A 15,873-nucleotide genomic window follows, 5' to 3' on the forward strand; every position below is an offset into this window, starting at 1 on the left:
GATTTTAATCTAGGAGATTAAATGACACCCAGTCAGTTTCCTGACTTAGAAACCAACAGGGTAGAAAGCTGTTCATGGCACTCACTTTACTCAGGCCTTTGTCACATATGTTTATGTTGTGAATGCTTCCCTGCCCCACCCCCGAAGTGGGAAGAGAAGGGTTGATTTTATGTCACAGTCATATTTTTCCATCCTAACTGTATAATGTGTTTTTAACTGCAACAGGAAATATTGGCCTCACTCTGACAAATGCTTACTTTGGACTGAAGTGCTCGTGTGCTCCTGCTAAGCACAGGCGTAACTGTTTGAAAGATTAGGGCCATGGTCTGTAAAGCGAACGGCTTCCTTTTTAATGGATGGGCAAGTCCCAAAATCAGGAAGTCATTGGTATTTACAGGCTTGGGGAATTGGGTTTGGTTTTAAGTAAATGAGTGTACTACGATGGATGACTTGATAGAAATGGCAGTGGAGCTGCTGTTCTCTAGGCAGCGGAAGTTTTATTTGTGGAGGGATACTAAAGGTTGGGATTTCGTGAAGGGTGGGAAAATGTAATCAAACTTATTTGTAATACAAGCCAGGCTGATTGTGGTTAAAGATTCTTTGGGGGGGGGCTTTATGGGCTGTGTTTTGGGAACCCTCTCTGTGGCACACTTACTATGTGGTTACTTGGGCTTTGTATAAACTTTGTTTATTTCTGATTGCTTTAACAAGTGAATCCCTGACTAGAAGAAGCTGTTTTTGCTCTGTTAGCTGGGGGAAAGTATATAGGGAAACAAACAAACAAAATCTTTTTTTTTTTTTCCATACATGCCACCTGAATATTGCCATTACATATTTAACTGCTGATGTCAAATTCCTCTGTTCACTTTGAGTCATTTACTATCCTCACAGCAAGCAAACAAACCAGCTTCCCCCCTCCCCCAATTAATATGCAAGTTGGATGTGTATGGGTTGGCTTTTGATCTCAACCATTGTTTGTTTGTGAATGTTACAATTCTGTGTCTAGATGCCTTTGGTAAGTACCCTGTGCATGCCTTCAATTAAGCTTTCTATATCCAGAAAGTATGCCTTAATTTATCAGGTTAAAGATATCTCTGTTACATCAGTTTGCTCACAGTGTGTTGTGACCTAATCAACTAGGGGTGTAAGCCATTTCATGAGGAGTAATTACTCAACAACAAAAAATGTCTCTCTTCCTAATAGCCGTGAGTGAGTTGGCTAATTGGAATCCATTTTGGTAGTGGCAGGTCAGCAATCAGGAGGCGACTTTCCTGGCTGGGTTCTAGGTGGGAGGGAGAAGCTGGCAGAAGCTGAAACAGAGCTACAGTCTTCCCAAGGCTGCTGCGAGAGCATTGCTGCCATTCAGGAGCTTTGCTGCTGTTTGTATTGGTGCCCCATGTGCTGAGAACATGGTGCCCTAGCATTCTCCTTTACTGATGATGCTGTGATACGGTTTGGTCGAAACCCTTTCCTGGATGTTTTTGAGGGAAAGAATTTGTGAGTGGTTGGAAATCCAGATCTGCTCTCAAGACTTGCAAAAGAGCTCTGGTTTTCTTATTATTACCAGGGGTAGGGGGTTGTAGTGATGACATTATCATGTGACAAATCTTCTTCATTGCCTGGTTAGGCCTTGGTCAGGAGATGATGTGAAGTTTAGGGATGTTGGCTCATTATGTCTCTACTCAGAATAACTTATGACAGTGACAGAGCAATTTTTGTTTTCAGTGCTTCATCACTCAGGAGCATGGGCTGCCAATCCTGCTAAAGGTGCCATGCTGAGGCATCTTTTAGATGACCCCACTGGTTGCTGTCCTGTTTTTTCTACTTCACCAAGAGATAGATCATTGAGGTCCATTCTGATTTTTTTATTTTATTTTATCCCCCCCCCCTCCCCCCCCCCCCCCCCCCCCCCCGGCTTCAAACCTTGCTGAGAGGGAGGTGGAGAGGAAAATCCTCATGAATTAACATTATTTCCCTGGTGGGCTTTGCTGCCATTTTATCTAATTACGCCTGCTGTTTTCCAGATCGCATTGTAAGCATTTGCATGAAGGGGCTTTCACTTACCTCCTCAAGTAAATTAAATAACAGCCCTTAGGCTGGGCTGACAGCATAATGTATTTTCATGTGGGAGATCAACAGCTCCCATACCTTGAGATGGGAAATGCTGAAATGACAGGGAAGCTCTGCGCTTTTGTCTTGAATTAGGGCAACTAGACTGAGTTAGGGCTACTTTGAAAATGCCTGCTGCTGACTTGCGGTGTGTAAGGATCAGCAGGAAGAGAGGGACACACAGGAATCTGCAGCAAGGGCCACGGAGAACAGACTGTGGTTTTCGGCTCACAAGGATCCACAGGCTACGTGCAAGATGTGCAGGAAAGCCAGGGAAAGCAAGCCTGTTGTCAGCAGGTTTAAATGCATAGCCCTATTGGAAAGCATGAAGGGATCTGCAAACCAGGAAAGATTGGAAGCCACAGACATAAAGCAAACGAGAGGTGCAGGCCCTGCCCTGAGGATGTTTACAATATGACTTCGTGGATGAGAAAGGCTGGACTTGTGTTGAGTGCTCTGGAAATCAAAACACATGGCCTTGACTTTCATTTCCACAATAAACCATCCTGTAGTTTCCCTGTGCTTCATTTCTTCAATTTGCAAAATGAGGCAGTAGCCTGTCTGCTGACATGATAGTCCGCTGCTTTCTTTGCCTGACCCGTTACTCCCAACAAGTACCCACCCCAGGAACTATCCTTCTCCGAATGTTTCAGAGCTCCTAGAGCCCTTCATGACACCAGCTTCATGGGGTGATCCAGTTCCTTCCCAGTCATGTGTGGTATACATCAGAAATGCACATCAACCCTTCCCGGGCTGTAGTTACTCCTCCATTTCTTTGATAGAGTTGAGAGCTTCTGAGGAAGAGAAGGGATTGGGAACAAATGACCATGAGGAAATACATTTCTTCAGCTCCTGATCAGCCAAGGCTTCTCCTGGCAGAAAAGAGGATGGTGGTGGGAAGGCAGAGAGAGGAACTCCACCTCTTCCAACCATTAGGTTTGGACAAGCCTGGGATGGCCCAAAACTCTGGTGTCCTCTTGGGCTCTGCCTTTGCAGAATGGTTAAGTGTGCCCACACTGGGGACATGCTATTAAGTGGGTTGGTGAGCTGCATGGCCAAACTAAGTGAGCGTTTAGTGAGTGAGGAAGAGGAGGAGATGGGCCCCTACAGCAAGTAGGGATTTTAATCTCTGCTCTGGCTTGCTTGTGTTGCTCATGAATGGGGGTCAGCAACAGGAGAGGTTGCTTACCTGGGGGTGTATCTTATGTGGTTGGGAGCCTTGCATACATGTTTCATGTAAAGGAAGAAAGGCTGTATGTGTGCTCTTAGTTTGCTGTAGATCTGTGGTGACAGCGACCCTCTCAGTATTACATCTATGATGTTGAAGTATCTTCTAGCTTTTGGTGCTAATCCTTCTTTCCCTGTGTCATCAGTTAGGGATTAAGGAAATAATGCAGATCACTAAGATCTGCTTGAAGGAGTGTGCAGTGACTCACTTTTGTCTGGGGACATTTGCTGAAGAAATGCAGTTGACTTGTTTTTCTTCTGAAAAATCGAGATTTCTCTTCCATCAAAAAATAGTTCCAGGTTGAAGGTGGGGGAGAGCTAGAAACATCAGTGTGACAGGGGTGTAAACACCTTTTAACGTACATGTTAAAGCATCTTGGCTCTTCCAAGTAACTAGAGAACTACTTTGTGATGCATTTCTGTGTCTGAGATTAATTTTGAATGCCAGCGACATAATGAGATTTATCAAATAAAAAGCCTGTCTTTCACTTTGTTCAAGCTTGGCCTCATGCCTCAAATACACGGAGTTTAGCTCAGAAGCAGCTTGTAATTTGTATCACAAAACCACCGCATGTAATTCATGATGGATGGTAGCCACTGGATATGAGAGGTTTGCAGTTGGGATGTCCTAATGGCTTTCACTGACATTTGTGCTTGGTCAAAGTCACTGCAACAGGACAGAGGACAAGTGAATGGTCACTACGAGGGTACTGTGGGAGAGACTGAGGAGGTGTTTACCTTTATAAATCAGGGATTCATATTTAATGTCAATCATTTTTTAGCATGAACATGCATGATATTCACGATGCAAGACACATTGCTGCTTTTAATATGTTAGAGGAGATGATTCAGGATTGATACAGCTGCTTCAGTGATTGGGTAGTATACATCCCCTTGTTATTATTATTCACTCCCTGTAGATCTTAGAAAGCTTTCTAACAACTCACGATATCTCTCAAGCTCTCATCCCCTTCTCTCTCTTTTAAAAAAAATTAATTTAATTTTATTATTATTATTCAGACTCCTGCTGTACACATCCCCCAAGCAGGTGGGAGGGTGAGTTGGTGGGAGATGACTTGGCTTCCAAGTGAGTTGGAACTTCACTTAATGCAGGGTGGGGGCAGAGAAAATGAAGCTAAATTACGCAGATCCTGAAGGCACAGCAAGTGTGCTACATCACTTGTGAGCATGACTAGAACTGAAAATGAATCACAGCCTTGTTAGACATTGTATGTGTCAGTGCATGTGGGCAGAAATATCATTCAGTGAGAGAGCAAAAAAGACAGAGAGACTACATCTTTTAAAGTGTGCTGGTCCCACTGAAATCGTTGTAGTATTTAACCTAATGGGTGAGAGCTGGGAAATGGTGGGACAGCTGCTCTAGGATCCTTTGCTACGTTGATTTTTCTGCCTTTCTGAAAGTTCAAGAGGAGTATGGACCTCTCAGCAGTGACATCTATTTTCCAAACCAGAAAAGGCTATAATTGCAAGTTCAGGTTTGAACCCACTTTCGAGGACTTTATAATACAACCACCAAGATTTATTCCGGGCTAGATTTGAGCGCAGAGTTACTTCAGCCTGTATGTTCATTTTGCATTAGGAAGCAAATTTGATTTGCTCTTCCTGCAAACTTTTGATGGTGCACGTGCACATGAACACAAAGGTACACATGGGTGCACGCTGAGCTAGTGCACATATTCCAGCTACAAAAATCTAGTCTGGATCTGTAACCTTGATTCTTGCAGCTTTATAATTCAAACAGGTCTTACTTCTAAAATGGAAATTGGTTTTACAGTTAAGTTGTAATGTGACAGAGCCACATGAGGTGATTTGATGGAGAGACGCTGGAATCAGCTGACCACTAAAATATACATGTTTGTACTCAGAAGATAATTGCCACAAATGATAGCAGTGTTCCTAAAGAAGCTCTCCCACCTCCTGCAGAGACCTATCCATGGCAGCTAACAAGCAGCAGCCATCTGAAAATTCCCCCCCGGCCCCAGGAACACCAAACCCACACTTTTTCAAAGCCCGATGGAGTCAACTAGTGTATTCTTTCAGGGATTTTGGTAATGTATTTTTTTATGTTGTGCTTCATCCTGCAATCTGCATTATTTTTTTTTTTCGCTAGCCCTAACCCTCTTCTCCAGCAAAGCAAAGGGACCTGTTTGTGTATTGATCAGATTGCCAGGTTCTTCTCATCTGATACTACCAGTTTTGTATGGAGATAGTCTCCTCCTGTTTCTTATAAACTAAGGTGTGTCTGCTGCGTCCTTATAGAGATGAGAGAATCTGGCCTGAGTATACAATATGCATGTTTTAGAGTTGTACTTCTCCACTGAGGGAGCAATCTTACCTCTCCAAGAGGGATTGCAGATTAAGTTTCTTTGAGGGTGAAAAGGGGAATTTATCCACTTTCTTGAAACCTGGGATCATCTTTGCTCAGCATAAACTGGAAGCTAGGGTAGGACTGAGGTATGTTCCCAAATGACACCTAATAGAAGAGCTTGGTTGTTGACAGCACCATACTAAAAGTGAAAACTTTAAGGAACTAAAAAAAAAAAAGAAAACAAAACAAAAACCCAACAAAACCAACAGATTGTTAATGCTGGTTTTCCTGAAAGCTCTGTTACAAGAATATAGAACTGTCTGTGTAGCTAATGTGAGCACTGTAGGCTAGGCAGGCTCCTGTTAAAGCAGCTTTAGATGCTGTTTCACAGCCTAACGTTTAACCAGAACAAATTCTTGTGTTGTGTTTTGACCCCCCCCCCCCCCCCGTTTATATTCCCTTGGTTTCTTATCCATCGAGTCCTGGTATGGCTAAGTTTCTCATTAATTGGAGTTGTATGTTCTGTTCCTGGTTGGTCTGTGCTTCTTCCCAGCCTGCTTTCCACTATCTTCTAAAGGCTTTTATCCTACCTGCCCTTCTGCCTGAGTCTATACTAGATAGGATTTCCTCCTAGAGCATGTCAGAGCACCTTGTCTTCAACAGAACAAGGTGCATCTTCTTGTACTCTCCTGGCTGAAGAGGCTGAACACATTCAGCTCCAATCAGCTTTGCTAACAACTCAGCTCTCTCCCATAGCCAGGCACTATTGCTGTTTTCCTATTGAGAGGATGAACCACAGGCTGGGAGGAGGAAGAGAATTGAGGAGTGGGATCAGCAGGGATGCTGTAGTCCTATCCGCCTAACCTGTGCAGCAAAGGCAGGAATAGCCCTTCAACCCAGATGGGTTAATCTGAACTGTCAAAACTCCAGATATCCTGGGGTCGTGGTTGAAAATATTTCCTCTGAAAAGCACAGCCAGTGCTTCCCATGTGTGGCACTTGTCTGACAGCCACGTTAGATTCCAGTGCCAGGCTCTTCTGCTGAATTTGGGAAGACTGTGCAGAAGAGGACAGGTGGTCTTTGCTGGTAATCTTTGCAGGCACTGGCCCATGATGTCTTGTGTAATTTAAAAGCTGATGATTGTAGACAGTAGCCTGAGTTTTTAAAAAGTGGCTAAAGATGTGTGGTTTCTCCTTTATCCCCCTCCCCACAGACCAGGTGCTCTGTACTTTCTGAACATGAAGTGGTTTCTGAATGTTAAGAAGGATGTAAACTGTTCACAGCTGAGGACACAATGGTGCACCTCCCCCTGCCAAAAAAAAAAAAAAAGAAAAGGAAAAAAAAAAAAAAAGAGAAAAACCCACCATCAGTAACTTTTGAAAATCCTGGTCATCATGTGATGTTCCTAGAATGTCCTTACTTATTAAATGAAATGGTAATAGCTTGTGATTTTTCAACTCTTAAATGCAACTGTTTTGGGCAAAAGGCAAGCAAGGGATCCGTACTTTCAACAAGAAAAAAAGTTTTAATTACTTAGAGCAAAAACATGTTCTGAAAAGTAAAGATTTTAGAATTAATGTGCATGGAACAAAAGGCCGTTGTAAGCTATGTACGAGAGTTGCTGAGAGTTTGTATTCTGCCCTTTTTTTTCTGTGGGAGTTATTTCCTGTTGTTGACTAGAGTTCTTTATTTAGAACCACCTAGCTACTGAATGACGGCTTGCTCGCAAGAAGAAAAAAGTGTGATTAAAACTTGCTAGGGCTTATTTCAAGATCTCCCCGCTTCCATTTATTTAAGGGGAATCTTTGCTAAATGAAAGAAGAAAGTTCAGAACAGCAAATGCATTTCCTTCTCATGATTTCACCCACATCAGCCATGACAGCTAGCAAAAATATGCTGGGAGTCTGAGGTCTTTCACCTGAACATCTCATGGAAGACAATGTTTCTCTAACAGAGGTGGTTTGTTTTAGGTTGTTCTGGGTTTAAACTGAAACAAACCCATAGAATGCCAGGCCTCCCTTGTTGCTGGTAAGAGTAACACATACTGGTGTTCTTGGGGGGCAGCTCTTTCTACGAACCCCACAACTAGAGTAGGAGTGGGCACTTGCACTTTCCCAGCTGTTCAGATGAGAAAGAGTTTCCTTTGAAGAGCACTGGCAGCAAAAAGAGGTTTCTGTCTTTTGACCTGCACATAGAATAGTATTTGGGTATGTGTGTGGAGTCAAATTATCAGCACTTTGACATCTGCTTAACGTCTTCTTTTGCTCTTATGGCAGGGGCTGAACATCCAGTTAAGAATAAAGGAAGGTTAGCAGAAGAGCAGGTTAGGGGAAAAAAAAGAAAAATATTTAACCTGAAGGTTAACACTACTGGACTATAGGTGTAAGTAAGCAAGCAAAGTAACTGGGGTTTATGATGACTTTTTTGCTTCGCAGGAGTCACACTAGGAATGTCCCCTGTGTGCGGATGATTAGAAAATGCTTTGGGTCATGAGGTATAGCAGATGAACAATCCCTCCTTGACTTGGCTGGCCCCTGGCTGTGACCCTCTTGCAGAGGGTGCCTATTTCTGCCCAGCTATTGCAAATAGGCTGGTGTCTTTCTGTGAAGTATCTGACTGGTGGCCGCTCTTGTGGGCAGGCTGTGGAGAGTTATGGCTCAAGACAGCCATTCACATCTTTCCTTCTGTTAATAAAACTGATAGAAGCTGGTTCATAAAGCTGAACCTCTGTAGGAAAGTGGATCTCTGAGAAAGAGAGAGGGGTTTGGAAGCCTTCTGCCCATCCCTTTATGCTGGGAAAGTCTGTAGTTGGGAGAAGAAGCAGGGAGAGCCTCAGTGATATTCCTTGTGGTATTTTCTTCTCCTGCTGCTGTCCAGAGGTCAAACCAGAGAACACCCTGGACTCAGTAGCAATGCCATAGATGACGATGCAGCTCTCCCTCCATGTTTCTTGTGTCTACTCTACAAGGTGGCTTGTTCCCCTCTGTACTCCCATCATGTCTTTGCTTTGCCCCCCCCCCCCCCCCCCCCCAAGGCTAAAATTTTTTTAAAAGGGAGAATTATTACTGTTTGAGAGCGCTGCTTAATGGCTGTCTTAGCCACTGCTGGCTTTAGGGACCAGTATGCCACATGTAGCATCTGCTTCCCTAGCTCTGTGCCATCCTGCCCACAACATATCTTCCCCCAACCGCACCCCACCCTCCCACCCCGCAAATTCTGACACATGCTGTGTGAGATGAGGGTGACCAGACAGGAGAGCTGCCTCTCCCCTCTTCCAGACCCCCTGCCACATTTCAAGGACATTACCACCCCAAAGCCACCGTAGGAGGAACAAAGAGAGTTTAAGAGGTGTGAAAGGAAGGGAAAGATGGACTGTGATGTGATGATAAATGGTACATTTTCAGCTTTTTTCTTTGTCCTGGTGGTAGATCCTAAATACTGGGTGGGTTTGCAGTGATTTAGTGTTTCATCTTTGCTTGGGAATACTAATTAGGTGTAAACATCTTTTAGCCTTTGGTTAATGGTCGCTATCAATGAACACCTTACTTTAAAGTGAGAGAGCATAAAAAAGGTTAGAGGAGAACCTAAATTAATTTGTGCAGTTCTCTTTTTCTTCAGAAAGCTAAAATACATTTCTGACTGTTACAAGGGGTGGTTTTAGGTAGAGTTAAGAAATACATACTTCACCCATAGTCTGTTTACCTGCATATACAGTATGAGCTTTTGCTGACTCTTAGCTGTGCTAGCACGAGGGAATGTAGAGAGGCAAAATGAATCATTACCACAGGCATAGTCAGTAAAAGCATCTGACGTACTCAGTCACTCCATTTTTTTTCAAATTTCTTTTATTTTTAATCTCTTCTTTGCACATAATCTAAGAAATCACACATTTTATGAAGGGTTAAAATGGAAAGACTTGTGCATTCACTGCATTGACTCAATGAGTTCAGTTCTATGTGATCTTCATTTATTTGTAGTGGAACAGAATGGCAGTGGGAGTTTATGCTACATTTGATGTTCTTGTGCTAGGTTTTTTGCCAGCTCTTTTTTTTTCCCCCTCTTCTAAATTTGGCCCTGCAGATTAAACTTCTGTTTTATTGGGGTTTGTGGTTGGTTGTTGTTGTTGGTTTTGGTTGTTTTGTTTTTTTTTTAATAAAGAAGTGGTGTAGGTCACTCACTGTTTACTTAAAATTAGACCCTCAGAAACCTCTGTCTGAAAGGAGTATGGATAAACATAGTCTGTAAAGAATTTTGCACCTGGGACAGTCAGAGGAAGGATTTATCATTGCAAATTTGAATTACCTTGAAAATGCCTCTGTTTTAATTGGTAAGCATTCCTTGAATCTAGTGGCTCTAAGAAGCTGCAGAAACTAGCTTTAAACAAAATGCCCAAGCCCCCAAAACACTGTAGGAGTCTTAATATGCTCTGCAGGTTGTATTCCAGCCAGCAGAAGCAGCTAGAGGTGGGTACATTCATTTGGATACCAGTGTATTAACTCATGTTTTCATGTAAATAAGGATTTGAAATAGTTTGTTGTTGGTTTTTTTTTTTTTCCCAGTAATGCATCTGAGCATGAACACATTAAACTCCACTGACATGGGTTTAAGTCCTATATAACCTATTGCAATGCTATATAAAACCCTACATCAACACCGTAGCCACAACACCATTTTGGTTTTGCCCTCTCAGCCTCTAACACATTGCTACTGGTGTACAATGCTTTCATGTGACAAATCTGACCAGGAACATCCACTAATAGAAGTCTCTAGTCACCCAACTGGTGGCCCCATTTGGTCTATTGAGCCTTTGGCATGTCAGCAGCGTTGAGCAGTGCTAAACATATTCCAACTTGCCTATGCAGCCAGGCCTCTTCCAGGTTTCAAGAGCACTTAAGAGCACGGTGGGGGGCAGGGGGGAATTCTCTGCTCCAGAAATATATGGCTCCACACAGAGGTCTGTTAGAGTAGCTTTGCTTCAGAAAAGGGGCTGTAATATGTGCAGCGCACGTGGTAAGCCAAATCAGTAGAGCTGCTCTCCCCTGGTGAACCAGGAGCAGGCAGTCCATCAGCATAAAGGAGATGGTGATGACCTTTGCATTGAAGTATGTGCGTGGATCACATGTTTGACAACTCCATGTTGTTAAGATTTTCAGGCTCATGTTGGGTTTGTGCTCAAGACTAGTGGGTGGCCGAAGTCTTCTGGCTTGATTGCAGTGACATCTGTTTACACCAGTGGTTAATTAGGCCTGAAGACTGGCCATCTCTCTGTATTTTTTCCCCACCATTTCTGTGGTTTTTCTTTATTAAAAGTATTCCCTCCTTGGTTGTAAAACAGAGCCTTTGGTTTTATCTGCAGATTTTTTTTTTCTCTTCATCCACTAGCCCCAGTATGAGGTGAATATCAGGACACCAGCCTAGCCTCTCTTCAAAAAAGTAACCAAGTGTTCCAGAAAAGAATGAGTTGTGCTTTTGATAGAGACTGCAGAGTGAGCACTGAAAGGGAAAGAAAAGCAGCCTAAAATTGTTTAAAACTCAGCTCAATGCAAAGTACAATCCACCATGTCTCGAGAAGCCACAGTGCAAAGGGGAGACTGTTTTAGAAGCCCATGTGCCGTACAGACGGCATCAATGTGAACTGTCTGGCTCAAAAATGAAGCACATCTTGCAGGTGATACAGCCTGTATGGGATTTTGTAAGGAACACGGATTTTTATGAAAAGGCAAAAAGATGTGAGAAGATATATGGCAATGGTAGGCAGCCCAAACAGAGGACAGAGTGTTTCAGCTGGAGCAAGGATGATGCACACCAGCAGTCTCCAGAGGACTGGGAGTGCACAGGGAATTACAGAGGGAGGGAGTCATCTCCATGCATGAGGAATGCAGCAAAACCTCCTCTGACTAAGCCAGCTAATGCACACTGTTTGTGGGTTGTTTTTTTTTTCCTTTCCTGATAATCCTGTTCCATAATATTTCCTTAATAATTTAATATGTGAAGAGTAGCTCTTTTGAAAAGCATCTCAATCACCAAGTCTTACTTTCAGATGAAACCTTGCCACCCTTGTCCTTGACACACACTGGGGATTTTTACTGGGTATGATTATTTGAGACCTATCTTGGAGTTAAGGGATTTTTTTCTTGATTACTTAATGAATTTACCATGTGGCACAACCCTTGGTACTGCCAAGCAACAGCTTTCTATTACTAGACTGTATGGGCCCAATCCTGCATTACTGAAGCCAAAAGCAGTATTTGGGAACAGACGTTGGCATCCAAATCTGTAGGAAGGCTTAGAATAACTATACAAAAGGGATTAGTTGCACTCAGAATATTGATTCATGAGCTCTGTGGTTTTTTGCATCTCTGTTCATTTTACCCAAGTAAGATCAACTGCCCAACTGGACATATAATATATGATACTGCATTAGAACTAAGGCTGCATTTGGTCATACTCATTAATTAAACTGATTTCTCCTGTAGTTTTTTTTCCTAGAGAACTAAAGGAGAATGATAATTAAGCATATTATGCATTCTAGGGAACGGTGTTTCTCCTACTGCCACAAAAACATTAAAGGAGAAAAACATGAACTAAAGCAGAAAATGAAGGGGAAAAAAGGAGCTAAAATTGGAGCGAGAAGGGGGGGGCATTCCTTCCTTCAGTTTTAACGGATTCCTCTGTGCCTTGGGACGTGTGGGGCAGCCTTGTTACAGTGGAAGAGTAGCACCAGCAAAAAAAAAGAAAAAAAGCAATTGAAATCTCAAGGAAAGCAGCCCAGCTTACAGGTGCAGCTCCCTCCCTGCTAATGTACAAGTGCAGACTGCAGTAATGCAGCACCGCCCCCCCCCCCTTTTTTTTTTTTGAGGGGCTTGCTTTTATTTGTGGCTGAGCCCTGCATGAGAAGGGCTCCGCTTCAGAAGGTCAGTATTGACCCCTGAGCTGGCCTGAACGGAGATGGTATGAGGTCTTAGCAGTGTTTAATCACACCTTTGCTTGGAGCATGCTTGCTACCCATGAGACCTGCATTGCTCGGTGGGGAGTGCTGCTCTAGTGGAACGAGTATCCTTAGCTGTAGGCAGGCCCTTTGTTTAGCTTTTCCCAAGTTATCCATGCTGATGGGGTCTTTATTTGCAAAAAGTTGTCTGCTCTGGGGGCAGTATTAGGTATTTACCTGCCAGTTCCTGCATGCACTAAAGCAAATACATCCAGGGAGAAAATGAAGATGTGTTGTACAATTATATGATGAAATCTCACAGTATTAACGTGTACTGAAATTAGAAAGAAAAAGGCCAAGGATGCAATTAGAAACATAGGAAGCAGTTCACTGCCTCTTTTTTTGAAAAACGTGAGGGATGCTGGTGTTCCAGTACACCAAATGTTGCCACTCTTTCCTAATTAGCACACGCGTTGATAGGCAGAGATTACCTGGCAGTCTGTAGTATTTCTAATGAATTGCCCTATGTAGGTCCAGTGTCTGTTTCCCCCCTCCCAATCTTTCCAATCTTTGATTTCTGTTTGTTCATTTATTTATCTTTAACACCAGCAGGGTTTTTGAATGATCTACAGGGGATCTGGTCTCAATCAGGCAAGCTTTGACTGTCCTTGCTCAAAGACAAAGCTGCACTTAGACTATGCCTGTGGCCCACGTCCGATCAGTACCACTGTAGAAAAATGCAGTTCAGTTCCTTCTCTTCTAGCGCGTCATCTTCATGTGTGCGCAGTTCGAGGGTATGTGTCAAGGCTACGACTGCACAGTTACATCTGTGCTACTGCTCCTCGGGAAGCCCTTGCATGCACTGTTCCAAAATGGGATGCGGTTTGGGTGGCACCTCCTCGCAGACATGCAGACTTTTCCCCCCGCTCCTGCAGGCTCTGGAAGCCTTTGCTGACACACTTCCTTGTACAGTGTTTTGTGGCTCAGTTTGCAGGCTGTTTCTCTGCACTTGCTAACATGTTTGGGCAAACCGTGTTTGGGCCTTGCAGACACCTTCTGGTCAAGATTGCTCTGGAGCTGCAGAACAGAGTTTCTTGGCCAGAAAGGTCTCATTAAATGCAAGGCAATGTGAGGAGCCGTTGGTGGGAGGATTATTTGCCTTGTGTAGCCTAACCTTGTCCCGCCATGATGGAGCCTCTGCTGTGCGCAAAGCGTAGGAAGGAGCTCTACTCATATCGATTTGTATTATGACCTATGCTCAGTTGAGAGTGCTTCTGAGTGTGGATGCAGGTTGTACTAGTTGTGTTCGGAGGAACAATCTGAGTTACAGCGTGACTATAAACTCCTGCCAAGAAAGGCCCAGGGGAGTTACAGTAGGAAACAGAAGGGGCGGTGAGTTTTCTCTTTTGCTAGTGTAAAATTGGAGCAACCTAACAAAGTCAGAAGCATTTAAAACTCGGACGGTACAGGCTCAGATGTTTTACTGCCGAGTATAACATGGCAACACTGGGGCCGATGATATCAGACTGGAGCCCAGCTGCTTATTTAGTAAATGTTTGTGGTTATGCCTATAGTGCTGGTGATAGTGTGCACACACCCAGGCATAGGGACTGTAAACCTGCTGTGGACTTTGAGCTCCGAAAGGCAGGCACTGCTCGGCTGGGTGCATCCACAGCGCAATTACAGGAAGCCAGATCCTGCTGTGTTACAAATCCAGTGTAAAGGAGAGCAGAATGTGGCCCTGATGAAATTCAGTGGACCTGGCATGCAAAAAAACCCCGGTCAAAAATGTACTAATATTACAGATGTTCTGGCTGGCTTTTGAGTAGGCTGAAGCCCACTGAACAGGTACCACTCCACTCAGGCCCTAAAGAAAATTAATCTTTTCCTTTTATTTAGTGATTTTTATTATGACTCTTGTAATTTTAAGAAGAGACAAGTTTTCCAAAGTAGAAGGACCAAATATCAGCGCTTTGCTGCTGGAAAGCATCCAGCCAGGGGAAACTGTAGTTTTAGTTTTTGCCAGCTCCTGAGCAATTCACAAGTCGCTTGTCAAAATTCAGTAAAGGGTTTGTGAATTGCTTTGCAGTCTGGTTCAGAGCTACCTCTGTACCACAGACAGAGGATGAGAGAGTTTGGATCTCCTCAAAGGAATAGCTGATAGCACAGGTGGAAAGGGAAGGGTGTGCCGAGTCCTCCAGAACTGGTGAAGTCAAACAGCAGTTTTTAGGTCTGATGCCCTTTCCTCCCATTTTAGTGGCTTCAGCAGAGTATTATCTGAAATACCAGTCTTGGTGTTTACACCTCAATTAGATGGGGTCTTTTCAATTATAATTTTAAGAATCCATAAAATCGTCGCTTAATGTCCTTCTGTTTTGGTGATTCACCATTTTAACTGTTGTTTTTTTTCTTTGTAGATTTTTGACATACAATTTCTAGGTTAAAGAAATCTTCCCTCTAACAGTATCCTTCTCTTTCTTTTCGTTTTTCTAGCTGAAACTGGAAGTTCATTTCTAACAAGACCATCAGCTTGATTGATCACAAATCATTACAGACCATTTTGAGCATAATACCTAAACGAGTCGTGATATTAATGACTAATAATCGCCTTTATGTTAGGTCTAAAAGCTTTATTGTCCCGAAGTACAACCGGTTTAGTGGAACACGAAAGGCCGGAATGATCGGAGTTGCCGCTGGGGCTGCAGCCAAAACTGTAAGGTGTTTGAATCGCCTTCTACAGCGCTGGCTGGGATTACAGTCCCTTTCGAAACACGGTCATTGAGGTAACTTAAAATAATCGTCGTCTTTCCAGATAGCGCCTGGTGCCAAGCTCTCCTCCCCTTCCCCCAAGTCTTCGTGCGCTCGAACATCTCCGTTTGGCCTCAGTTTTGTGCTTCGGTGGTATCTGCACAGCCCAAATTAGCAGGGAGGATCCCACGGAGGGGGGCCGCTGCCTCCCTTGGCTCCCAGGTGAGCTCCCGGGGCGGGGAGCGGCCGGCAGCACTCCGGGTTTTCTCCAGCGCGCCCCCCCCCCCCCCCCTTGGCCTGGTCGGGGGCTGACCGGGGGGGTGGGGGCGGGACGACCAGGGGGACAGCCCCGCGGGGGAGCAGGGCTGACCAGGGTCAGCCGAGCCCCGTCCCCCGGCCGGGTCCTCGCCGCTGGATAGCAGGGATACTTCTCATATTTGCGGTCGGGGCGCGTTGGCACCCGCTTTGTCCCGGCCCGCGGCTCGGCGAGGGGCCCGGCGCTCCCCGGGGAACCCCCGGCGGCGGCGGCCGC

At 44.2% G+C, this 15,873-nt stretch overlaps 1 protein-coding gene across 4 annotated transcripts in view; it reads left to right on the forward strand.

Annotated features, from left to right (window-relative positions):
* The window catches only part of SERTAD2 (SERTA domain containing 2), an 86,124-nt gene that overhangs the window by 46,855 nt on the left and 23,396 nt on the right, over window positions 1-15,873 (forward strand). The window lies entirely within an intron of this gene.

The sequence above is a fragment of the Accipiter gentilis genome, chromosome 5 (genome assembly GCF_929443795.1).
Source record: "Accipiter gentilis chromosome 5, bAccGen1.1, whole genome shotgun sequence".
NCBI lineage: Eukaryota > Metazoa > Chordata > Aves > Accipitriformes > Accipitridae > Astur > Astur gentilis.